This window comes from Mauremys reevesii, linkage group 2, assembly GCF_016161935.1.
Source record: "Mauremys reevesii isolate NIE-2019 linkage group 2, ASM1616193v1, whole genome shotgun sequence".
Classification (NCBI taxonomy): domain Eukaryota; kingdom Metazoa; phylum Chordata; order Testudines; family Geoemydidae; genus Mauremys; species Mauremys reevesii.
The window spans coordinates 278,100,304-278,127,757 of NC_052624.1; the positions used below are offsets into that span (position 1 = coordinate 278,100,304).

The 27,454-nt window shown below is 42.7% G+C and overlaps 2 long non-coding RNA genes across 5 annotated transcripts in view; one reads left to right on the top strand and one right to left on the bottom strand.

Moving 5' to 3' along the window:
- The window catches only part of LOC120399417, a 96,031-nt gene that overhangs the window by 62,579 nt on the left and 5,998 nt on the right, over positions 1–27,454 (top strand). For 2 of the 4 annotated variants that reach the window (XR_005595144.1, XR_005595146.1), the window contains exons 3-4: positions 21,972–22,066; positions 25,781–25,879. This is a non-coding gene — a long non-coding RNA (uncharacterized LOC120399417). Of the gene's footprint in view, positions 1–21,971; positions 22,067–25,780; positions 25,880–27,203; positions 27,346–27,454 lie in introns of those variants that run through there. The other 2 variants (XR_005595145.1, XR_005595147.1) reach the window with 2 other exon arrangements.
- Positions 19,023–22,432, bottom strand: LOC120399418. Its single transcript, XR_005595148.1, has 4 exons — positions 22,311–22,432; positions 20,415–20,962; positions 19,815–20,083; positions 19,023–19,314 (listed from the first exon to the last, which is right to left on the bottom strand). It is a non-coding gene; the product is annotated as an uncharacterized LOC120399418 (long non-coding RNA).

A 27,454-nucleotide genomic window follows, 5' to 3' on the forward strand; every position in this document is an offset into this window, starting at 1 on the left:
ATATTGAAGACACAGTTCTTTAAAAGCTAGTTAATAAACTTTGGGAAAGATTCATGAATCACTGCCTGGATCTCTGATATGGCATGTTTACTGATAACGTGTCCCTTCAGGGGCCCTAGACTAGCTGCCAGCAACTGGCACCCTAGGTGAACAATGCAATCTGCGCCCCCACCCCCAAACCCGAAGGGCAGATCTAGGCTGAGGTTTTTGGTAAACTGAGAAACATTTTTCCCCTTTTTTCCTTTTAATGTTTAAGCTTTTTTTTTTTAAACAGAGGCTTAATTACTCAGTTTGTCCATCTGTCCAACCAATGTTTCTGAGATCAGATAAAATAGAGACACGAAATTTTCAGAATAGATTTGTACACGACAGCTAGATGATATTTCAGTCCGATTTCAAATAAAAATGCTAATTATAATTTTTATTATTACGAATCCAAAATCATCCATTACACTATCCTGCTTTAACTGCCATTACCACCACATCCAATATAGAAAGAAATAAGAAAACTTTTCAATGAACTTTAACCTGTATTTACAAAACTCAGAATAAAAAACACTGTGCTCTTAAAACATGACTTTTTTGCTTTAAGTTTTGGAAATTCAGTCACTAGTTCTTTTAGATCCAGTTTTCCAACTATTTCATGCCCTATTGACATTGTGGCAAGTCCAACAAGTCTCTCTTGCACCACTGCTGAATGCAGATATGTTTTTATCAATTTTAACTTTGAGAAGCTACGTTCCTCACTACCTATGGAAACTGGCAAAGTTAAAAGAATGCATAGAGATATAAACATGTTTGGAAAACTGTCTGAGTTTATTTTCACAAACAAACTTCAGTACTTCTTCAGGAGTGGAATGTTTCTTAAGTTTTCTCGAAAAAGCCTAAAGCTCACTACACAAATCTGTAGCTTCAATGTCTTTTGAATTTTCATGAGTCAATGCCGACTCCAGTTTTATACAAAATTCTCTTATCTGTTTTGATGTTTTCTTTTGCAAGCTGTGGATATCATATAGAAAGCCAAATACTGACTCTAGCTGCTGCATCTGTTGAAATCTTTCATCAACTGAATGAATAGCAGTATCAAGGACTGCGATGTAGAAATTCACTTTGCACCTTTGTTTTGGGTTCTGAATGGGAGTGTCTCATCCTTCATACGAAAACTGCTGTTTCTTTTGCTGAATGCGAACTGGCTCTGGTTCAGATTCTGTCAGAAAGTGTGATGAGGCAGCCCCGCCCCACACTAGCCCCAGCAGTGTCAGACCAGTAGCTTTGGCGGCGGAAGTCCCGCCCCACCTACTGGGCATGCTTCAAGTGCTCAGGGAGTATAAAAGGAGGAAATTCAGCTCAGTCTGGGCTGGCGGCCGCAGGGGAAGGACATACCCAGGAAGCTCCTGCGGAGGACCAGCCACCACCCTTGAACTCGCTGGGATCTGAAGAAGGGGCGTAAACCCTCACAGAAAGTCTATTTCTTCAGCAAGCTCGAGAGAATCTATCAGTGTTCTTTTGAACCCTTCATCACTTCTGAATTTCTCCAGAATATTTTTAGTTTGCTGCAGTTTTTGAATAGCAGAATGTATGTTCAAGTTCTTTTCCTGAAGCTGCTTACTGGTGAGGTTAATCTCGAAAAGGATATTATACCACAAAATGAGTGAAGTCACAAATTTGAACTTGGAAAGGTCATTTGCAAGAGCTTCTGTATCTGAACGTGCCGTATTGCCAGAAGATCCAGTAAAGGTAGTATCATCAGAAATTTCAATTAGGGCATCCTAAATGTTTCAAAGTTCATAGCAAAGAGGCTTCAAAGCATCAATGCGACTCTCCCATCTTGTCTGACTAAGTGGTTTCACAGTTAGAGAATTCACATGGTGAGTCAGAATCTCCCAGTGGAGTGTTGAGCCTGAGAAAAAACACATAAATATGTTGTACCAGGTCAAAGAAACTGCTTGCCTCCAAACAGCATCTAGCAGCATCATTGACAGCCAAATTCAGAGAATGTGCACTGCAAGGAACGAAAAAGGTCCTAGGATTGATTTCCATCATTCTCCTTTGCACACCATTGTCTTTACCCTTCATATTACTCTCATTATCATAGCCTTGGCCATGTAAGTTTTCAACAGATAATGAAATTGTTTTAATCTCTTGTATAATAATTTCAGTCATAAATTCTCCAGTCATCTCCTTCTGTGGTATGAAACCCTAAAAATGTTCCTTTATGAGCACTTCAACATTATCTTCATCTGCAAACTTTTACATATCCACAAAATGAATGACCATTGTCATTTGTTCAACATGACTCTCATCTGGTGTACAGTCCAGTATTATTGAAAAGTATTTTGCAGAATGGGCAGCTTCTATAATTTTCTTTTTAATGGCATTTGCTAGGATTTGAATCAGTTCATTCTGCATATTTTTTCCTAAGTAATGAACCTGTGTTTCATGATCTGTTATTTTATGTAGATGCTCCTTCATGGCTGGATCAAACAAAGCTAGGTATTCGACACATTTTAAAAAGTTTCCATTACCTGGAGTGTATAATTTTTCATTTCTGCCGCAGCCGCGGAATGCTAAATTTTGCCCACCGAGAACTCACTAAAGCAGTCAGACGCTCTAATATTTGTTGCCAATATTCTTCTTTTTCCTTGATCACACAAATTTTCTTCATCGATAGTTTTTCCTTTTTTCAATCATAATTCAAGTTCTTTTCCATTTTGAAAACATTCCAAATGTTCTGTACTTCTTTCATGTGAAGAGAGAATTGAAGAGATGTTTTTCCAGTCCTTCGAACCATTTTCAGTAAGTGATGTACTAACTGCTTGATTTCTAAACAACTTGCAGCAAAAGCAAAACACAGAGTCCTTCAACATTGAATACTGTAACCAGTTTCAATGAATTTCTTCCCCATTAATGAGTTTCCTCTTGTAATGCTGAGCAGAGGATTTTCTTTTATTTCCATCCTTGGGGAAGGGAAATTCATGAACTTGTTCAGGTCCATGTTCCACGAGAATTTGCCACGCACTGTCATCAGATTTGGGCCATGAAGCTGGGTCCCCATACTGTAACTTGTTTGTAACGTCCTCATCCTTTCTTCTTTCTACTTCATTTACTTCAATTTCTGCATGTCTCTCTGAAGGTGAATAAATTTTCTCCACTTCCATATCAGTCTGATGCTGTGAGCTACCTTCATCTAGAAGTAAGTTTCCATCATCTTGAGTTTCCAAACTGCTTTTTTGCTACCCTCATCTCGAAGTAATATACCTTCATCTTGATGTTCCAAACTGCTTCCATGTGGATGTGAGCTAACCTTCTCTCCAAGTAAAATTCCTTCATCTGGATGCTGTGAACTGCTTCCATCTTTATTTGGATTAAAGAGAAGATATTTCAGGAAGGATCCCTGCTGTTTTGCTTGATCCTTTTCCTTCTCAGCCTTTCATTTACGATATCTCCTGAGAGTTTTCTTTTTCTTCTTTCTGCCATGGGACATTTGAATATTGTTATGTACTGTGCTCCCAATTGCAAACATTATAGCATTAAGGATGGCTGACACACCCACCACATGGTTGGCAATTTAAACCACATTGCAGCCATCCCAACATATCTTTTCACTGCTTAAAGGTTCAATTATTAGTAACATACACTCACTTACCTATTAAAACAGTTAGTTACAGCGTTTATATGGACACAAAATGACCTTTTTCGACGTTATAACCCGACAGCGGTTGTTTGGAAAGTAATCCCCTTCCTCACAGTTACCCACTTGGGGTGTGACATCATCACTTTCGTAGTCTATTAAGCATTAACACTGTTACTTTTCTTTTCTGGACCTTATTTATTACATGTGAACCAGTTATAACAAAGAAAAGTTCATAATTATACAGTCCAATAATAACACTAAGGTTTAATAATGCTTAAAGATACTCACATTTTGGATTATAATGCTGAAAGATGTTATTCTATTTTCTTTGGCATCAAGAAACACAAATTTCCACAGTATTCACTTGATTCTTAACCATCTACCTGCGTCATGAGTTAAAATAACTGTTTGACATGTATCAATTTGCGATATCTCCTCTCTACATGAATTTCTGGCTATGCGACCTTGATGTATACTCGAGTTAGGTGTCACTAGCATTGCAGATCTTGCCGCTGGTGGATGTGTTTAATTGTGGCTGAGTTAATTACTTATTAAAATTGCGGAGTGGGTCATCTTGACCCTACATCACATATTGGGAAAAAATTGCTAAAATATTATTTATTTTTGCAGTAAATAAAAGATTTGGCATATTAATAAATTCTCAGAAATGTAGAGAAATGAATTATAATTCATATTGCCTCCGTACACGCACGGGAATTGAAATAATGACATCTTTGTTATTTTATTTGTATTTTTTTCCATCTTTCTCATTTTTTTTAAAGTTGATTTTTTCCCTCAAATTTGGTGCCCCATTTAACTTGGCACCCTAGGCAACCACCTAATTCACCTATATGGATGGGCTGCCCCGTGTCCCTGATCAATCTTCAGGCAATGTATAATCAATTAACACTTCTTGGGTTTGACAGAGCCAGACAGCAGTGCTGAAGCAATTTTAAAGGGAGCTTTTATTGAAAGAACTAGATAGGTACAAAAGGAGAAAAGATAGACGATAAGAAAAAGTTGAGAATTCAGGACCCCTAACAGAACATCAGGTTAAGGAGTAATGCTTGTTGCGATGTTTTAGGTTCAAAGCTCACTCCAAAAGACTCAAAAGAATGAAATAATAGTCTTGAAAGAGTAATACAAACTCACATTTCTAATATATCAGGTTTCTGCCATTAGTGCCTTAAAATGCTATTATAGATAGAAAAGTGGCTGTGTAAAAATGGCATCTTCTTACTCAACATATCTGCTCTTTGGGTCTAAGTCAGATCTGTTCACTTTACTGAGCAAAAACATTGTGTTCTAGAAGCCAACAGAGCTCCAGGAGTTTGAGCTGCATTCTCCTCTGCCTGAAGCAGCATTAGCAAAATTGTCCAAGTTCTGACTCCAGAATCTTTACTACTTGTAATGATGTAAGAAGTGGAAAGATCAGCTTGAATTTCAGATCCCTGGTTGAGTTTACATCTGTCTAATAGTCACTTTAGGGAAAGAAAGACAAAAATGTGGTACAAATTGGAGCAGAGAGTAAGGAGAAAAGAATTCCAAGGGGAAAAATATATAGTGTGGCAGAGCTCCGACCTTGTCCCTGTGGGTCCCGCGCTTCTAGGCCGTTTATGTTAGCCTTAGTGGCTCACTGCAACCCTCCACATAGCCCTTCTTTCTCTAGGGCCAGGGTTACAGTCTACTGAGTCCTTTTCATCATAAGCCAGCAAGGAGGTTGGTGAGAGAACTCCCACAGTCTCTGTTGTCCCTAGGGCTTATTTCAGAACAATCTAGCCTCCTGTTCTGACAGGGGCCTGTCTTCCCTTCCCAGGAGGTGTTTCTGTAGTGGCAGGTTGTGGGGGGAACCCGGGCCCACCCTCTACTCCGGGTTCTGGCCCAGGGACCCTAATGGTGGCAGCTGTTGGCAGCCAACCTTTCACTGCCAGAGTTGCTACATTTCCCTGGGCCACTTCCCCACAGCTCTCCTGCTTCTCCCTTCTTCACCCTTACCTTAGGGCTCCCTTAACGATGGTTTGAGGGTGTCTTCATTAACCAGCCCTTCAGCTGCACTTCCTCTCCTCTGGCTCCCTGGCTCTTCTCAGCCTGACTGGAGTGAGCCCTTTTATAGTATCAAAAGGGCCTTAATTAGAATCAGGTGTTCACATTACCTTAATGGACTCACCTGACTCTTTGCAGGTTAATTGGAGTCAGGTGTTCTCATTAGTCTGGAGCAGCCCCTGCTCTGGTCAGTCAGGGAACAGAAAACTGCTAATCCAGTGGCCAGTATATCTGCCTTCTACTACTTTGTTGTACCCAACTGGCCTGGGTCTATCACAATATATATATATATATATATATATATAGAGAGAGAGAGAGAGAGAGTTCTGTTTTCAGTAAACAAAACATTTTTATAACCATTTTCATAATGTTTTAAATAAAAAATAGGGGAAAAGGCATAAGATTTTTCATGAAACACTGAAAATGTCAACAATTTTTTAAGATCATTTTTTGTTTGGAAAATATCAAGGTGTTGAACAGACAAGACCAGGCATTATACTGACTAAAGAAAACCTTTTACTACCAGTTTCCTTTATATAAAATCTGTCCAGGTGATTCATCTTAATCTTCCAAATCTTATTGTGACATGGGCCGTGGCAAGGACAAGGAGAGAAGAAACTTTGAATTCAACCTTGTGACACTAGAGGAGCATCAATCATGATAGAATTTCTTTTTGGCTATTGCTCTTGGCACTTGAGAATCTATTGCAGGCGTTAAGGTTGATTTCGATTTGGTTTTGCCATTACAAGGACAAACAGTGACTAGAAATGTAATTCTGCTGACAAAACTTTAGTCCTTCCTCTTAGAATTCCACTGGAGTTTGGCATATTTTGCTTATTTCAATATCCTAAATTAGTCCTGAGACAGCATCTTAGCAGTACACATAGGAAAGGCAATTAGTAGCAAGCCTGGTACAGCTTCTCTTCATATACCATATGGCTTTTCAGTGGATATAATTTGTTACATGACTGTATTTGTGCAATTAAAAAACTAAACAAAACCATTTACATTCCACCTTCATCCACCCACCTAATAGTAGTGAATCCCATCAAGTGTGTAAAGTTTACAATCCTTGGTGACTTCTAGCAAATTCCTGTAGGATGTGTGTTCATGTCACAAAAACTGTTCCCACAACTAGCATTACCATAGCACTTCCTTGGTTGTGTCAGGTAGGTTGGACTCCAGAATGTAAGTGTGTGTGGGTTTTTTGTATTTGTTTTCAAGTTCCATTTTTCCTTGATAGCTTTTAGCCGATGCGTTAAGAGGATATGAAGGCCATGTCTATACTAGAAAGTTGTAATGGCAGAAGTTCTACTGGGATTCTGAAGCCAACATAGCACTTTTAGCCAAGTGTGCTCAGATTTGGCTACCTTTGTCTCTTTAAGCTGTGTCCTCACAGCAACAGGTTGTAGTGGCAAAAGCTGTGAGACATTGTGGGACGGCATCCAACCCTGTGTGTACCATGCCATTGTCTAATGTGCTACCTTGTGGGATTTTTTTGTAGTGTATGGTGGGGCTGCCACTATGTATTGTGGGATACCATCATTGCTCTCATGTAACTATGGGAGTTTGGGGTCAAATTCCCATAACTCCCTTTGTTCCATCCCATAATCTACTCCTTTTCACACTGTTTTTCTTTCTCACCACCATCCAGAAACGTGGATGCTGTGCCTTTTTAAGTTTGGGGCAAGGCATTCTTTTGTATTTATTGTACCACAGCGGCAGTACTGAGGATGGCTGCGAGAGAGAGAGAGAGAATGAACAGCTAGAATACCTTCAGGTATTTGCTGACCAACTGTAGAGGATGGAGAAGTGGTTTTGAGCCTGTACTATGAGCATGGAGTGCTGAGATTGGGTTAGGATACAAACCTGCAATGACGGCATTGGCTCCAGAACTTTCAGATGTGGAAGGCTGCATGCCTGGAGTTGGTGTGTCTGTGCACTCCAGGGTTGAGGTGAGTTCATCACCCAAGATGAGAGCTGCTCTGGCAGTAGAGAAGTGGGTAGCAATCGCTGTCTGGAAGCTTGCCATCCCAGACTGCAATTAAGTATGACTGGCTGCACAGGATTGTCACTCTTGGTAAAATACAGGAAGTAATAATTGAATTTGATGTGATGGGCTTCCCTAACTGTGGTGGCGCAATAGACTGGATCCATATCCCAGTTCTGCCCCTCTCCCGGCTTTGCCTATGAGCATATAAACAGAAAGTGGTACTGTTGAAAGTGGTATGGTTATGCAAACATTGATAAGTCACTGTGGATGCTTTACTGACATTAACTTTGGCTGGTCAGGGAAGGTCCATGATGCTCATTTCTAATCCAGGACTTTTTGAAAAGCTGACAATAGGGATATTTTTCCTGGACTGATCCATTGACATTAATGGGGTTGTGAAGACAATTGTGGTTCTCAGAGACTCAGCCTACATTTTGATTCCCTGGCTCATGAAGCCATTCATGGGGCACCTGGACAGCAGTAGTGACAGATTTCACTGTCGCCCTAGCTAGTGCAGGATGGTTGTGGAATGGCCTTTGGAATATTGAAGGGCATGTGGAGAGGTATCATGAGAAGGCTGGATCTTAGTGAGGAAAATACTCCTGATGTTACTGCTGCCTGTTGTGTATTGCAGAACAGCTGCAAAGCCAAGGGTGACCTGTGACTGTCAGGGTGGAGGGGTGAAGTGGAGAGACTATCTGCTGATTTCAAGCAGCCAGAGATGAGGCCAGTTACTATTGCCACTGCAGGTGCTGTGAATTTTAAGGAAGCTTTAAGAGCACACTTTGCTAGGATGCACTAGCAAGCCAGTGTGTTACTTTTATGTTAGTGCACTGTGGCACTTTCTCGGGGTGCCCAGGAGTGAGTCACAGTTTTATGCCCTGCCTGCAGTGTGAGGAGTCTTGCGGTAGCTGGATGTCAGCTCCCTGACACTGCCAGCCCGTCAGTCACTCAAACACTCTCTTCATGGCTCTACCAGGCCCTACTTTGCCTTGCAAGTTAACACTTGGTGTATCCCAGTTCTCAGACTCCTTTGAAGAGTCCTGCTGTATATCCAGCCCACATCAGTGGACACGCACAGTAATTACCAGGTAAGCTGTCCCCAAAGAGACAGTGTACGCACTGCTTGACTGGCACATTCAGGATAAGGTCCTTTATAACAATACAGCACTGTAATCTATTTATATTGAAAACAAACATAAATTTATTAATAAAAGTTAAGATTTATGAGATAGTGAGCAAGGATAATAAGGTTACAAATAAAACAAAAGGTATAAAATGTTTCTCATAGTCTAAACTTAACTATGACAGGCCAAAACCCTCATCTAAAGCAACCAGAAAGGACCTTTATGATCATCTAGTTTGACATCCTGTATAACACAGGCCATAGAATTTCCCCAGAAGAATTCCTAGAGTATATCTTTTAGAAAAACATCCAGTCTTGATTTAAAAATTTTTAGAGATGGACAAATCATCACGACACTTGGTAAATTGTTCCAATGGTTAATTATTCTTCCTGTACCAATAAAAATGTATGCTTTATTTCCAGTCTGAGTTTGTTTAGCTTCAACTTGCAGCCATTTGATTGTGTTATACCTGTCTCTCTAGACTGTGAAGAGCCTGTGATGGGTTTGGTCACAGAGACACCCTTGGGACAGTCACCTGATGTGCTGAGACTATCCCTGAGCCCATTTTCCCTGCCAGCTTGGGACTTCAGAACCCTGTCTTATTGAGCCAAATACACTAACCTGCTGCAACACAGACCCAGGGTCTGAACCACGTCCCCAAAGCTGCAGACATAACTGAAAACAGCTTAGCAAGTATTCCTGTCTCCAGCACCCAGACAAAAATGGGATCCAAACCCCAAATAAATCCGTTTTACTCTGTATAAAGCTTCTACTGGGTAAACTCATAAATTGTCTGCCCTCTATAACACTGATAGAGAGATATGCACAGCTGTTTGCTCCCCAGGTATGGGTGGGCTTGCAAATATGGGCTGCTAGAAGGAAAAGAGGCATTTTCAAAACATGCTGGAGATTTTAAATGGGTGTGTGGAGGGGGGGAAGACATCTGTTTACTGTAACGTCTAGGGAGCAGAGTTCAGAAATTTGACTAGAGCTATAACTGCCACAGGAACCACTGCATCATCAGGACTTGTTGCTGGAGGACTGGTTGTGCTGGTACAAGAGCTCCTGCATCCACAAACATTGTGACAGTAGACCTCTACCTCTAGAAGGTTTATGTTGCTTGGGAAACTGGTTCACCAGAAAAATTTCAGGGTTTTGTTGGCAGGACTCAAAATAGGCAGTGCTAACAGAAGGTAAGTTTTGGTGGTAAATCTTTATAGCGTAGATCAGACCTAACTCTCTACAGATTTTATACAGCCATAGTAAATCCTATCTGTTTTTTCTAGGATATCTCTCACCCTAGTATCTTTATAATATTCTTACACTCAGTGAAGTGTATCATCCAAAAAAATCACCACACTAATGTAGCAGTTAAAGGACTTCAGCTAAATGCAGTGCAATATCAAAACTCACCACAAAACTTTTGAATAATGTGATAAATTTTAGCATCCCTTTATCGACTGTTGCCTCACCACCAGACTTTTTTCACTGCTTTAGCTTAGCTTATCAACTTTGCTAGATATTAGAATTAATTATGAATGAAGTAATTGGAATTTGCAGGCAGTTCATTTGATATGTTACATTTTTCCACATTTAACATTCCACTTGAAATAACACTGAGCATTAGATTAAATCTCTATTGATCTAACTTTAATGAGTTCACCACTGTGATCAGCAGTTCATTTTCTTGTACCAGAGTAAAAAAAAAGAGTTTTTTTGTTTTTTTAATTATTAACAGAAACTCTTCTGCAGAACTCAGAAGGCTCTGGATGTTGGCAGCATCACCTATTACTAGGATTCCATGTCTGTCACAGAGGTCGCGGAAAGCCATGGAATCCATGACTTTCCACAACCTCTGTGACTTCTGCAACTCCCGTGACCAGTGCCCTCCCCCGCCCCACTCCCAGCAGTGGTCCCGGGGTGGCTGGAGGAGCCGTTGCTTAGTGGCCCCCGGCAGCTGGTGCTGCTGGCCCTGTCCCCTCCCGAGCAGCAGCCCCACAGGATGTCCCCCGAAGCAGCCACCCCCAAGATTTAGTTGGGTATTTATAAGTCATGGACAGGTCCCAGGCCATGGATTTTTGTTTAATGCCCGTGACCTGTCCATGACTTCTACTAAAAATTCCCATGACTAAATCATAGCCTTACTTATTACTAGCAGATAGTCAATGTTCACAATTGCAAATCTGTATTAGGGAGTGCTACTCCCTGAACTGAACATACAGAAAACTGATGGACTGGCTATCAGGGATAGGTGCTAATGCAATCTGGACAGTATACAGAATGCTTGCTTATGCTTTTTCCTACACTTAGGTATTTCTGAGTTGTGGCTCACGAGGATCCTCATATCTTCTGTTTATCCATAAGCTGATTGCAGTTAAGATCTCACTCATGTTCTTATTCTCCTAGTGGTATTCACTAGGCAATTCTGGGAGCTCTTCATGCACATTAGCCTTGGGCTTCAGATAAGTGCTGTAGAAATTTGAGTAAATAAGTTGGCATGTTCAGAGTCCTAACTTGACTTTTGGCCCATCCATATATTGAGCAATTGGGATAGTATTCCTTTAGGTGGTTTGACCATTTCATAATGTGATGGCAATGTGATGGCAAAACTCATGTTCACTTTTCTAAGGCTCATATTTGTTCCCTTTGGCTGCAATCAGTCACATCACGTACCTTTTGAGATCTCAGATATTTCTGAGGCACAAATTACAAAATCACCAATCATCTCTGTCTTCTCCAAATAGTACCATTCTTTTATTGGCCCAAAGGTGGCAACTGGTGTGATGGAGAGAAATGAGTGAAATTTGCTCAATATGCATTTAACGGCGTGGCACCTGCCTTTTGTGAATGCTCCTTCTGATAGGGTGTATCTGCAGTCTTCAAACAGCCCTGGTATCAGGCCGTATCCCCAGGGCTTCCTCCAAATGGTTCAGACCCCCTTCTATGGGTTTATCGTTGTTTGATTGTAGGCCACTACCACAGTGACCTATGGGGGGGACCCAGGCCCACCCACTGTTCCAGTTCCAAGCCCAGAGACCCTAAAAATAGCCGCCATGTGCCGCCATGTCCTATTAACCGCCTTCAATTCTCTGGGCCACTTCCCCACTGCCTCATCCTTCACCAAAGCTTCACCCTTAGCTCAGAGCTCTTCTGTGTTCAGGCCCAGCAGCAAGCCAGGAGCTCTTTCTCACTCCCTGATCCCACCAGCACTGAGCTGTCCATGGTGCTGCAGTTCCCTTTGGCCAGCCAGGAGCACCAACTGTACTCCTCTGGCTCCAGGAAGGAACTGCCTGTCTCTGGCTCTGCAGCTCCTTTTCATATGGTCCTCCAGGGCCCTGATTGGCTAGCAGCCTCCCCCGATTGTCTGTTTCCTGTGCAGTCTCTCTAGGCTGCTTGGAGGACTTAGCTCCACTGCTCCTTTCCTGAGATGGGTGTGGCAGGATCCTGAGGCCTCCAGCAGGGGGCCTCTGGGCCTAGTCCATCCTGTCACACTGCAATACAGTATGGACTTTCCAAAGAAGAGTCATATTTGCATTAGGTAGGTTGCTTATCAAAACCCATATAAGTAACTTGTGGCTTAGAGAAATGGTCCAACTTACTTTGAGCAAGTACACTGTTGTCCAAATTCATGGGTATGAGCGCATGAAGCCAAGAAGTCCTATGGGTATGGGTGCTCTAAATGTGTTCTCGGGGAAATCAAGGCAGCCAGCTAAGAGCATCCAAATGTCTTGAGGTTGTTAAGCTTATGATAAAGTGTGGGAATACATTATTAATTCAGATCTGGGCTGAATCAGTTTAATGAGACACAAAACCAGTTCTATGCATCTCTCACCTGTAGAGGCCCAAAGATAGAACTCAGTGTATGACAAAAAACAGAACTGAAAGACCCTCCCCCTTTTTTCCCTCCTAATGTTTTAAATTTATTTTTAAAAATTAGCTTTGATTGATGTGTCATTTTGTATTTACATTTAGCATAAATAATATAATTCTGTGGGTCACCCTTTCTGATGTCAATAATTCACAATAATAAGCAATATTTCATAGATTTCATCGACTGTAAGGCTAGAAAGGACCATTATAATCAACTAATCTGACCTCCTGCATAACACAGGCCAGATAATCTCTGCTAGTGATTCCTGCATCCAGCCCTATAACTTGTGGTTGAACTAAGCAGAGTAAGTCTTTGTTTATACTGGCACTTACATCATTAAAACTTTTGTCACTCAAGAGTGTGAAAAAACAGACCCCTGAATGACAAAAATTTTGGCAACGAAAAGTGCCAGTATGGCCAGCACTTCGTCGGTGTGAGCCGCACTCCCGGCAATGAAACTACTGCCCCTCACTGGAGGTGGTTTTATTTTGTCAGCGGGAGAGCTCTCTCCTGGCGATAGAGTAGCTACATAGCACACCTTACAATGGCACAGCTGCAGTGGCACGGTCACAAAGTTGTGAGGTTTGCAGTGTAGGCATAGCCTAAATCTTCTAGAAAGACACCCACTCTGGATGTAATGACGCCACATGACGGAAAGTATATCTCAAGACTGGTGTGGGATGGAATCCAAAGAGGGACATTCCAATGGTATGTTTCTACAGCCTCATGAGAAGATTTTTTTAGGCCTCTGAATTGGACTTAGTGGTGTGGAGGAGACAAGCAGATGTAATAAAATCAGGATCCTAGGGAGCTAAAAGCTCATCTTCTTAAAGGAAGATGCATGCTCGTTTAAATAAATATTTTGGAGTGATATACATACTCAGTGCAGGATAGTTTGTGTGATGAGCAATTTTGCCTGAAGCATAGCTGAGTTGCTGCAGCCCCCTGAGGAGTGAAATGAACTGATCAGTAGCATATGCCTTGCTATGTGTTGAAGCAGTCTGAAAATACTGCTGAGTACTAGTTTTAAATCGAAGAATTGTTTGCTTTTTCCTATTTCATTTCTATCTTCTATCAAGAGACAACATTTCCTGTTCCAGCTATGGTTAATGATATTAATAAGATATTGATGATTATAAATAATGGCAACAAGTGAAGCCCTTCTGTGATTTATATCATCTGTTTATATATGAGGCTGCATGTCTGTCACATAGGTCACAGAAGTGACGGATTCTGTGACTTTCCGTGGTCTCCATGACCTCTGCAGCGGCTGGTGCAGCTGGCTCTGGGGCTGCCCAAGCAGCCCCGGGCCAGCCACACCGGCCACTGCTGGGGCAGTCTCAGGCCACTACGCCTCCCCCATCCAGCAGCAGCAGTAGTTTGGGTGTGGGAGGGGGCTCAGGGCTGGGGCAGGGGATTGGGGTGCAGGGCGGCCCTTCCCTGGGGGAGGGTGTTCCCCTGGAAGCAGACAGCATGTCCCTGCAGCTCCTAGGCAGTGGGGCCAGGGGGCTCTGTGCGCTGCCCCTGCCTGCAGGCATCACCCCTGCAGCTCTCATTTGCTGTGGTTCCCGTGACTAAAACGTAGCCTTATATATAGTGCCACTCATCATAAGAGAAGCCAGCACACTTCGGTATTTAGGACAGAATTGTGAGGATCCAACTCACACAGGGAACTGTGCCTGAGTGAGGACACCTCGGTTTGGCCATTACTGTACACACACGTCTGCTGCTAAATGCATTTACTTCTGTGGAGGAACCTGATGGCTGTTCAATAAACCACCATGAAGTGACATACCAGGTTAGCACAGGACATAATTCTTTCCTCCACTAACGACAGTCATCACAAAGAGTAACTCAAAGTGTCATGATACATATGGACACTGCAATCCAAGCTTCACACAGTGACATAAGTTCATTTCTGATAGCAAAATCTACATCATACTCTCTCCTTACTCCTTCAGGTTTGACATGCCAGGAAATGGTGTAGTCCTTCTCCCTTATAAAGCCTGTGTCTGACAGCTGCAATGTCAATTTTGAAACATGCAAGCCCATTACTCAACACAGCCATTTCCCCTCAAATCTGCTGCTCAGAGTCATAGCATTGCTAGTACGTGGGTGTCCCCTACCTGTGGATGGGAGTGTTACTCACACATCAGACTCAGCAGCCATCAAAGAACTCATCGGCACGTTCACCATGCTCTGTAAAGAGTGATGGTGCCATTGACAGGATATAAGGAATACTACATCTAGGTAGAGCAGGAGGAATTTAGGGAGGCAGAATGTAATTACCCAAGATGAAATGTAACCACAATACCAGCGTTAACACCCCTACTCTTGTGAGGGGTGTCATGGGCTCCGTACCAGTCCAAATCTTAGTTTAACAACTCATCTGAAAGATAAGGCACCTCTGACACTGTGCTGAGGCACTGCTTAAGTGTGAAGTCAGGGTATGTCTAGAATGCAATCAGAGGTGTCTGTGCAGCACAGGTAACATATATGAGCTAGCTTTGATCTAGCTAGGTCGAGTAACAATAGCAGCAAAGCCACGACAACATGGGCCGCAGCAGGATGGACTGTAAAACCTCTCCCAGGACCCTGGGTATTTACTGAAGTGGCTAGCCCCTGCTGCCAGCTGTGTTGCTATTTTGTTACTAGGGCCTTCACTGCTGCTCTTGTTTGAGCCAGCTAGATCAAAACTAGTTCCCATTATGTCTACATGCACTGCAATCAGCCCTACCCTCAGAGGAAAGAGTGTTAATGACTGAATCATTACCAGCGCTTCCTATGACATCCTGGCTAGTTCTTTGAAGGTCCAAGTACCGACTAAGCCCAGTCTTTAGTGTATGAGAAATTATGTGATCACAGCCTTTAGGGGTCTGACTGCATTTACTAGTATAGACAGATACTTGCTATAAATGTCCATGTAACATTTCATATTTCTATTAGTTCAGAGCTAGCTGATAGTTAGCTATTTGTATCCCATACACAGAATCAATTCACTCTTGTCTTTTGCAACATTCCATATTTTATTTCTAGGATATTAGTTTTTTTAATTATACTGATTTTTCTTTTGTTTCTTTATTGAAGGATGGAGTCACATCCTCACATCTATGTTAATGTTTCTTAACACTGTAATAAATTAGAAATATATAACAAGAATGCAAATAATAATAAAGTAGTATCATCCCTCCTTCACACCTAGAATATATTTGACCTCTGAAATATGTCAGCTATCAGGAGGGATCTGAGCAAGGCTGGGTTCCCAAATATATATGTGCGTGTGTGTGTGCGCGCGCGTGTGTGTGTATATATATATATAAATAAAAGGTGAAGGACTGGAAACTTTTACTGGAGTATGGCAAGACGTGTATGGCAGAGAAAGGTTTGCTACAATTTTCTAGTTTTAGCTTCTCATAGAGCATTTTCCATGTGTGAAGCAGGTATTTAACTGCCTAAATAAAGACTCAGGTGCCTAACCATAGTAAATTTTTGCCTTGGTACTTAATCTGAGCCTGTTTCCCCATCTGTACACTGGGGATAATACTACTTCCTTACCTCCCAAGGATGTTGTGAGGCTCAGCTAATTAATGGGGAAATTCAGCCCTGTGTAGAGGACCAGCACAAGCCCTATACATGCACGTAAGTCCAATTTGAGACCAATTCTGATTACTTGAATGGGAGTTAACTGTTGCTTAGACTTTATGTGGGCCCTCTGCACGGGGTGAATTTGCTGTAATGTCTATAAAGCAGTTTAACGTTGGGTTGAAGGTGAGATAGAATGCAAAATATTAATAGTATTACTAGAGATGGAACTGAACCAAAAATCCAGCTCTGAATGACCCTGAACCTTAGGAAAATTCATCTAAAGATGTAGATAAGAGCTTTGTAGCTTGGGCCCATCGCTAATTATTATTTATTACAGAGCTAAAAGCAAATCAAATGCCTTTTCCAGAATGGCCTTAGTGCTGCTTTCATATCAAGAGAAAATTAAATGTCATTTTTGCTCTTTTTTTGATTACAGTGAAATTATCCTTTTCCTTCTACTAATTAGAAGGAATTGTACTCCCTATTAATTAGATACAATTTACCATGAAAAGATCTGAGTACTGTGCTAAGCTTAATAATTATCAGAGCGTAGTGAGCACATTGCACAACACACTACTTCTGTGAAAGCTTCCAAACGTGACATTTTAAACGAATTATATAAAAAAAGGAAGAAATATTCTTAGGGACTTATACATTTTCCCTCATCGGGGCAATGCTTTTTAAGAACAGCACTGTCCTCCCATTATTTACGGTTACCTATCCTACTCACTGGGGTTGTTCTTATAGTGTGTTTAATGTAAATCAAGTTGCCAGCTCTGTGGGATGGTACCCAATTTTTTGTGTCTAGAATGTGGCTGGCACATTCTAGATGCCGTCTGAGTAATAATAGTTACCTTTTCCCTGCTGGCACTTGCAGATCTAAACAGAGGGGTAATGATTGGCTTATACAAAAATACTCTACTGCTTCTGGAGAACACAAATATTGACAAGTAAAGCAAAATTATTTCCTCTTTAATGATCAAAATTAAGTTTATATTTAAAAGCAAAATCTGACATCAAGACAACTACTGATTTTTGGCCTAAAATTTGGAGGAAAAAAAAAAAGAAGAGTGGCTTCACTTTAGTGGGGCCTCAATTTTTGGGTACCCAGTCTAGAACTCCTTAAAGGGGCCTGATTTTCAGAAATTACTGAGCACCCAACTTCTGAAAATCAAACCCCTTCACTTCATCTATAGTTGGGCACCAAAAATAGCTGGACACTTTTGAAAATTTAAGCATTCATAGCTGGGATTTTTAAAGGAGCCTTAAGAAGTTGAGCACCCAGCTCCTGCTGAATGTTGGGTTTGAGTGGCTAACTCTTTAAGGTGCCTTTGAAAAGTCCAGGCTGTTTATTAGCCATACATGATCTCTGGTTTCACTTTTACTGTAATGCATTGAGCTTATCATCCATATTCCCTAGTACTGCAAAACTAAACAGGATTATAGACTCTCTCAGAGACAGTTTCAATATGCAGCTATTCTGCAATCAACCAATTTTTAAGTGTCCTTTGAAGAAGAGAATCCTTCCGAGGCACATATTGTTACCATCTGGTGATGTCTTTTTCAGTCCGGGAACCATTTATGACTTCAGATTAGAAGGCTTCACTATATGACAGTTTATTTAAAATCTAAATGCTGGCCACATAATGGATCCCTACCAGAAACATGTACACCTGTAGGATGCTGTTCAAGCTAAGAGAGCCAGTTACACTTAAGCCTGTTTATTCTGCCTGAAGCTGATTTCTGCTGTTAGAGAAGAGGAAACAAGGATAGTTTCTCCTGAAGTGCAGAAAATGTAATAAGAGTTTAAACTGAGCTTCAATTTCATCTAAAGAAATTACAGGGAAATCAATGTTTTGTAGGATGGGTTAAACGTAAATCTGTATCTGTAGTGAGTAGTCTTTTATGTATACCTGCTTGATGTAGAATAACACTTTAACAGAGCCATTTGCCCCTTTAATAGACAGGGGGTGGGGACAGGGAGCAGCTGATCCTGCCCAAAGAGAAGTCCAGCACACAGGTGCTGGGAATCAGCTGATTGGCCCACCCTCTCAGCTGGACAATACAAAGGAGAACTCAGCTCCGTGAAGGTGAGGCAGGTGGGAGCCAGGAGAGAGGATACTCTCTTGGAATCAGATCAGGAGGCTGCAAGCAGGCAGACCCTCAGTATCGGAAATAGCCCTATCTAGTAGCTACCAGAGGACCCCAGTGTGAACCCCTAACCAGACTGTTTGTGTTGATTTTGTGCACTTTTCTTTCTTTCTTTGTGAAGACTGCAAACAGATCCCTGAAGAAAGGGACAGACACCTAACCTGCATGTGGCTGGTGGTCTGTCTCCAGCTGGCGCCTAGTGCCAGCAGTGTACAAACATCATTGACTCTGCTACCCGAGGAGTCACAGATGACAAATTAAAAAGAAATATAGCTGTTGTTAAACAAAGCAAAATAAATACCTACAATACCGTGCAGTTATACCTTTATAACAGTCTAAACATGTAGTCACACACAGGTGAGCATACCTTTGTGATAGATAATTCCTTATGCCAAGAATCACAATATTCATGTTACTCCCAATCCCAAAGGACCAATCATTTTATACCAGGTCAAATGCTCCTTAGATCTCACAGCAGAAATGACATGTAGCCAATCTAATAGTAAACTATATGTAGATTTATTAAGTAGAAAAAGGAATCAAGAGTTATTTACAAGATTAAAGCAGGTAATCAAATATACACAAATGAGTTATAATCTTAGATTTCAAAAGGTAGCTTCTATAATAAACAAGCTCTATATGTCTTTTATGGCTAACACAGGCTAAGCAGCTGGGAATCTCTTTATTATGCCTAGAAAACCCTTGCCCCGTAGAGTCCAAGCAGTGTGGAAATAATCAGTTTCTTCTTACCAGAGGTTTTTATCACCTTCCCGTCATGTGCTCAGAGCTGCAAGCTCAACTGACTTGCATGACTCATCTTCATGGAGTGGGGGAGGAAGAGCAGAACAACAAATGTCTTTTATCCTCTTTAACACCCCACAATAGCCTGTCTGGTGTTGATGGACCTTTCCTGTTGGGAAGGTCATAACACCTTCTGTTAGAGATCAGCACTTCAAAGTAATGTCTCTCTCCTGTCTGGTGATTTACACAGTCTCGGAGGCTTACAATACAACTGCTCAAATAATACCTTACAATATGGGATACAGATGTTATAAGCACCAGCTGGTCTGCCAGCATCATACTACCATTACCCTTATCTCCTGCCTCTCCTTTTCAGCCCTCCAAGCTCCCGCTCCACCCTGCTCCAAGCCCCCTGCTCCTTCCTCCCCAGCCTGGCCCAGCCTCCAAACCTCCCACTCTCTTTGCTCTAGTTATCCTAGGCCTGCCTCAGCCAGTCCCTTTCTGCCTGTGGTTGGGCTGTGATTGCTAACAGGCTGCCCGCTCACTGGCTCCAGCCACTTCCTCTGTACTGCTGCTGCTGTTGTTGCCCTGGAGAAGTGAGAGTGCAGTGGAAGGGAGCAGTTCTGGGGCACAGACTGGACAGAGACTAGCCCCTGATTGTCTACTCACTGGTGCCAGCTGCTTCCTCCGCACTGCTGCCGCTGACCAGATCCTGCTCCCCATGTTGCTGCCATGTGGAAGAGAGAGTGCCTCTGGGTATATGCGACCCACCGAGAACCTTCCTGCAATCCACTGGTGGGTCAGGACCCACTGCTGGGAAACATTGTACTAGTTTGACACCATAAGTGGAAATAATAGGGTCCAATTCTCCTCTCATGTATATTAGTTTTACACTGGTGTAACTCCATCGACTTAGTAGAATTAGTCCTGACTCATACCTATGCTTAATGAGATGTGAAACGAGAATAAGGTCCATGTGTTCTATCACAGTGGTTCTCAAACTTTTGTACTGGTGACTCCCTTTCACGTAGCAAGCCTTTGAGTGTGATTTCTCCCCCCCCCCATTAAAAACACTGTTAAATACATTTAACACCATTATAAATGCTGGATGCAAAGCGGGATTTGGGGTGGAGGCTGACAGCTTGCGACCCCCCATGTAATAACCATGTGACCCCCTGAGGGGTCCCAACTCCCAGTTTGAGAACCCCTGTTCTATCCAATCCAGAGATTCTAAGGCCAGAAGGCACCACTGTGAGCATGTAGTCTCACCTGAACTGAAACCGCAGGAATCACCTGAGTAGGCAGAACATAATTATCCAAATTGCATACTGAAGCTAACACTCCGTGCTTGTGAAAAGCCTGTGGGATCTTTCCTGACCACAAGTGGACAGCAGCTGTTTTCCATCTTATCCTAAAACCAGCCCTGTCAACAATGTTTTTCTCCTAACACTATACCAGGGCATAGCATCAGTGCTGACTCTGATGGAAGTGTGCCACTCAATGCACCATTACCACTTCTTTCTGTACCCTCGGTTTTTCTTAGTCTTCTCTCATCCTAGTATAGACCAACCCCAACTCTGCAGCATGGGTGCTCTGATAAGATCACACTCAGAGGTGGTCTGGCTGCAGGCAGCTTTTGAATCTTATGCTTTTGACTTAGCCTAGTTTTAATAATCTTAATTTTAATTGATAATAGCAGGGCTCAATGCAGTCTTCTGTTGTTACTGCTGTTGTCAAACTGTGGTCCACAGAGCACTTCCTTGGAGTCCAAGGAGAGCTAACGAGTCACATGGTGCTGACTCCTTCTTCCTACTGCACTGTAAGACAGACAAAAAATCATTGAATGTTTTGCCAATATTACCTTCCCACGTACATGTAGACAGTTGCTGTAGTTACCTCAGGGCAAATATAAATGGGCATGAAAGGGAGATCCATGCCATTGCGAATGACCCATGACAGTCCATCTGTGTGTTAAAATGTAGCCCATGCTGTGAAATGTTTGAGACCCCTTGGCCTATGGGATTCACTCTAAAAATAATTAGTTGTGATTTTACAGCACCCAAAAGTGTTCTGTGTGACTTACAGTGCAGATGGAAAGAAGTGGTCTCTGCCCAGAAGAGCTTATAATCTGATGTTTAGGGCCCTATCAAATTCACGGTCCATTTTGGGTGATTTCATGATCAGAGGATTTAAAAAATAATAAATTTCATGATTTCAGCTATTTAAGTCTGAAATTTCATGGTGGTGTAATTTATGGGGTCCTGGTCCTGACCCATAAAGGAGTTGGGGGGCTCACAAGGTTATTGTAGGGGAGGTTGTGGTCCTACTACACCTATTTCTGTGCTGCTGCAGTGGCCCATTACCTTCAGAGCTGGTCGGCTGAAGAGCAGTGGCTGCTGGCCAGGAGCCCAGTTCTGAAGGCAGAGCCATTGCCAGCAGCGGCACAGAAGTATGGATGGCATGGTATGGTATTGTCACCCTTACTTCTGCGTTGCTGCCTGCAGAGCTGGGCCCTCAGTCAGTGACTGCAAGACTTCTTTGCAGTTTATTTATTCAACCAATGTAGCCTGTTTTCCTATCAGGAACTATCAGAGGAGCTGATTGTTTTCTCAACTTTATTCATTATTTGCCAAATGGTTTGTGGCCTGTAAATTGTTTGTCAGCTGTTCCTTATGGATATTCATAGTACATAATCTGAACTGTGTTGGACAGTGTTGACAGGGCACATAGGTCACATGGTAAGTTTCAGTACCCTGAGTGGATGAGAATAACCTTTAGAATTACTTTTCCAGTTTTGATTTCAAAACTCATTTTCTTTTTCTGCAGATGTTCTCCAATCATTTCCTTACAATTCATGAAATTGCTCCCTGTAAGCTCACTCAGTAGCAAGCACAAGATGGATGTCAGTAATTGTGATTCAGGTATGTGAGGGGGTATATACACCCACTGAGGTTTATGAGGGGATCCATACTGGGCTCATACCATCCTGTTCGAGGCTGGCCTATGAGAATCCCTGTATTACTGGCAAAAGAGACACTATCTCTGAGGGAGAAGAAATGATCTTGGGGAAACAGGATAGGGTTTATATAAGTGAACCTCTTTTGCTAGCCCTGGCTTTATGGATGGAGTCCCATGAGCAGGATGGACTGAGAAGATTCCTCTTACCTCAGTGATGAAAGACAATGCTGGCTACTGAGAACATCCAACCAGCCTCTGAGATTTAGAAGTCTGGAAACTGTAGTCCATTATGACAGGCATAGTTGTCATTCTAGCTTCCAGCAATGACTGCTGGGAAACAGGGAGTATATACCCAGTACCCTTCCCACTGACCCAGTGAGATGCCTGGAGGGAGTCAGGCTATCTGGGCAGTGTCTTCTGGAAGAAATGGGCGAGTAAGCATTTTTCTTATGTTTCATTTTATAATGGTTTTCTCTGCAGTGACTTTGGGGCAGGTTAAAATAAAATTTCCCAGACAAGGGGAAACTTCTGTTACTATTGTCCATGAAAATATTCCTTTGGCCCGCCTGGGACACACTATAGTCCACATTTCAAATGTATTCACTTTACGCTCATTTTCTCTGACAATCCCTCTGCATCCATTCTGTGTTCTTGCCAGTATTTTACAGTATGGACTATATCATGACACTTATGTGCCATATCTAATTTTTAATGACTTTTCTCCTTCACTTTATTTTGAAATACCATGAAAGTGACTATTTCTCTTGTTTTATCACCATTAGTATCTACACAAAATCAAGGTGCGTCTTAAATTTTTTTTAAAGGAACGAGGTTTACTTTATTATGTGTTTTTCCTCAGTGTTTTATTCTCCCTTCATTTTAATTGACTTTAATGGGGAGTTGAATCCACAAAACATTCAGGGTTTATCTTCAAACAAATCCCATTAAAATGTAATGTGATTTTGTTACCTGGGGTTTTCAGAACCCCTAACAGGGGCAATTTAACTAATTTCAGTCCAGGCCGTGTAAGGACTAAATCAACAGGAACACAGCACTTCCCTCTGATAAGATTCATGGAAGTAAGTGTGCTCTAACTAAAACTGCAGTTTATTAGCTGTAAGCACACACAGACATAAGCAATAGCTTTAGAACATCCCAGATATTTACCAAACATCTGGGACGGTATTGAGTAATTAACAGCAGGTTTGCAGTGGCCAGTTGCTCACCCACCGGGGAGAAAGGGTGTCAGGAAAAATGTCTCGCAAGATGTCTTCAGAGGATTGCTCCAAAGTACACTCTGTTCGCTAATCCTTTAGAACTAACTTCTACAAAACACGTAGGTCAGAATGACCCCTACTGTAGCATCACTTTTCTAACTTTCAATAAACTTTTAATATCAGAATTGTCTAGATTCAAGGTTTTCCAACCACCAAGGTTTTCAGTCTCAGCTGTTTATATATTTGTCCCCTCCTCCCATTCTGATTAGCAAAAACTGCCAGCTAGATATGGCCTTGCTTCTAAAAGCCTGTCTCCAAATGAACCCTTAACTACGTGATGTTCTGCTTCATTACTTCAGGGTGGCTGAATAAACATAATCAGGTTGCAATTAATCAAATTCTGGGGTATACACACCCCTCAAATCCAGGGCAACAATTTAGCTGTCTATATTCTGTAGGTGGCTCTGAAAATCCCAACCTTAATTCATATTTCAACAAACCAAATAATGATGGGCTATGAACACACACACTAAGAGGGGTGAGATGAGCAGGTGCTTCAGAGTCAAGATCTCCTGAGTTCTAATCTTGACTCTACACTGACTCATTCTGTGGCCAGGTTAGGATTGGCCTACAGTGCAACTTTCCAGGAAGCTTCAGGGCTTAGACTGCCTCACTCTTCCACTTACCCCGAACTATCCAAGCAGTGAGCGATACAACACAGATCCCATTGATCTGTAGATCTAAGCCCTCGTTGACAGGGGAACCTGGCCCAACAGAAATTAGATTAGTATATCCTTCAGGGACCCCACCTCTGGAGAATAGTGAGGTTAGGAGGCTCAAGAGCAGGATGTTTTAGGAGTGGGGACAGCGGGACCCCGCTGCTCACTGTTGCCACTTGTGTTTGAATTTAGCACGCTGCTGTGTTAATGGGTATGAGTAAGGCTAAGATTTTGTCACAGATATTTTTAGTAAAAGCCACGGACTGGTCATGGGCAAAAAGGAAAAATTCATGGAAGCTGTGACCTGTCTGTGACTTTAACTAAAAGTATCTGTGACAAAATGGGGATCTGCGGGTCCCCACACCAGCTGAATCAGGGCAGCTGCACAGGGGCTAGGAGCTGCCCACAGCACCTGGGGACTGCAGGGAATACCTGCAGGCTGCAGCTCTGGGGATCCCCCACTGCCTGTGGCAGCCAGGAGCTTGGGGGTTCCACCGCCACCCATGGCAGCTGGGAACTCAGGGGTTCCCCCACTACCAGCAGCTCTGGGGGTTCCCCTGCCATCCCCCAGTGGCTGGGAGCTCTGGGGCTTCCCCTGCCGCCTGCAGAGGCCGGGAGCTGCAGCTCCCGACCACCGCAGGCTGAAGTCATGGAAGTAGCTGGAATTCTGTGACTTCTGTGACCTCCATGATTAAATTGTAGCCTTAGATATGAGGCATGATCTCACACACCCCTCCCACAGCATCATGCTAGATTCGAACACAGGAGACAGCACGGGGCAGGAGGGCTGTGCAGCTGGCAGGCTAAGCATTGAGGTAGCTGGGTCCAGCCGAGGATCATAGCAGATACAATGGCAGTGGTGTTCCCAACCCTCAAAGAGAGAGAAGCCAGAATACAATCTGCATCCTCTGGGGTATAAAGGAGATGATGGTGGGTAGAAAGTAGGAGTCACTAGTGCATAGACCACTATTAGAGGCACTTCCTCTTTCCTTTCCCTGGCCTTCCAGATCAGCCACTATCTGTGGCCAGAAGTAAGTTGCATAACTATCTATGCCTAAGCTTCCCTACCAAAGGACATAGGCACCGAGTTATATGGGCCCGAGGGGCGTGGGCCCCACCAATATTCTGGAAAGTGGCCCAGCCCCACCAGTGTTTGAGCGAGGAGGGGTGCAACCAAAATGTTGCTAAGGAAGGGGCCTGGGTTACCTGCCTGGCCACGTGAAATTTGAGTGGCATTGTGACCTGGCACATGGGATCACAACATCACTCAAATTTGGCCCTACCGCCCCTCCATCATGCTCAGAGTACATGCCTTCAGGTGATTGCGCAGGCATGCACTCCAGCCTGCAAAGAATGGGACTCTCTCTTCTAAACAGATTCAGCCAGATGTGTCCACAGTTCAGGACTCTTCCAAGAATCCCATGCAAATCAATAAAGAGTGCTCTGTGGAGCTTGAAAGCTTGTCTCTTTCACCAACATAAGTTGGTCCAATAAAAGGTATTATCTCACCCACCTGGTCTCTCTAATATATTTATTGTGAGACTAATAGATACATGTCTGTGTTTTGATTTATTCAAAATAGGCATTAAGGACTTACTAGGAATTCAACAAACACATATTTAAATAAAAGAAACTTACGCCTAAAAGGAAGCATTATTGTAGAGGAAATGGTCACAGGGCCCACTCCTGATAAGTGTAACTACTACTGTTTTTACATTGTATTTTTTTTTTTTAATTTTAGAAAATGTCACATCAGTAAGTCACTGATAGAACAGAACTTTGCAACAAGACGCTCACAGTACAGGTTGTCATCGGGCTGAACTCCTCAAAGCATTTCAGGTGAAAACTGTCACTAAAAAGACCAGGAAATAATTCACACTGTGCTAGTGAATAGGGCCAGATTTTGTGCTGCACTGAGTTTCAACTTTAAGAGGGAAGAGGCAGGCTGGTAGGGAGCCATAACTGTCTGCCTGATTCCCGGTCCAGACTCTTTTCAACCTATGGGCTGCTCTAATCTGTGCCAGCTAGCCCCAGTCCCCAGCTGAGGTAACCAGGACACAGAATGCTCAGGGTTGTGGGGGAGTGTGGTACAGAGGCAGACTGCCAGCTCCACGCTCTCTGGGGACTCAGGAGATGGAATCTGGCCCTTTGTGCTGCCAGAGCAATGCAAATGGGACTGATGGGTGCAGGGAATATTACCCATAATGCTTCATTGGTAGAGAAGAGTAGGACTGCCACAAATTAACGATGTTTCCTCCTGTATCTTGTACATCTCCCAACTGTATCTGTTTCGGTTTTTTTAAATAAAGAGAAAAGAATTACATGTCCAGGCTCCTGTCCTTCCAATAGCCTGAATGTCTTGTTCAGAATCTATGGAACTGGCTAAAGCATCCTCACCCCAGCCAATCAGATTAACATCAGACCTCCTCTATTTAAAAGTTATAAACAGCAAAGAAATTAAATGTAGGCAAATGTTTCATCTCATTGTCAACCTTCCCACCCGCCAACCTGGACGGGCTCCCCTTGGTGTAGGCTGAAGTCTGAATATAGGGCCAGGTCTTCAGCTGCATGGCACCCTCTCTGTGCAATATTGCCAGTATATTTTGGGAGAAGAGCTAAGTAAATGGCTGAGGGAGAATCACCTCAGAGCTTAGGTGATCAGGCAGATGATTTAGGGGCTTCTATGCCATGCACCTGCTTTCTGCCAGCATAGTGGGGAAAAGTTACTGGAAAGGGGTGGTGTTTGGGAAGCAACTCTGCTGTGTTGATCATAGACAGTTATTTGGCCCCTTATGGCCATTATGGACCAGCCCTGAGGCTGTTTTTAACAAAGAGTATGGTGGGGGTATACACTGACCTGAACCAGGATCATGGCAGTGCAAGTGGAAGCTTTTACACCAGCTTTGCACACTACCTCCAACATCTGCTCTGAATTTTAGAAGTACTCATGGATCGGCTGGCCCAAGAAATACAGACAGAAAGGTCGGTAAGCCCCTTCAGGCAGGGACTGCGTTTTTGTTCTGTGTTTGTGCAGCACTTAACATGGCGGGGTCCTGGCCTATAACCCTGGCTCCTAGATCCTATAGTAAGACAAATAATAAATAATAATATAATAATGGGTCTTCAGTATACGATTGCTTTATTCAGTTATCTTATTTTCTTAGGCCTGTGTTCTCCTCCTCTGGTCTTCAGCTTATTACCTCTAGTTTCTCTTTTTGCTACCACGATTCTGTTGTTTCATGGAAAATACAGCTCTTGTTGTCTTCATCAGTATGAAGAATTTGCTTCTGTCCATTCTATAAAAGGGTAGGTTGGCCACAATCAAAACATGCCTTTCTGGTACGTTATTTCAATGGCTGTATTTAACTAAATTATCACCCCTTTGTTTGTTGTTCCTCTGGTAATAGAATTCAGC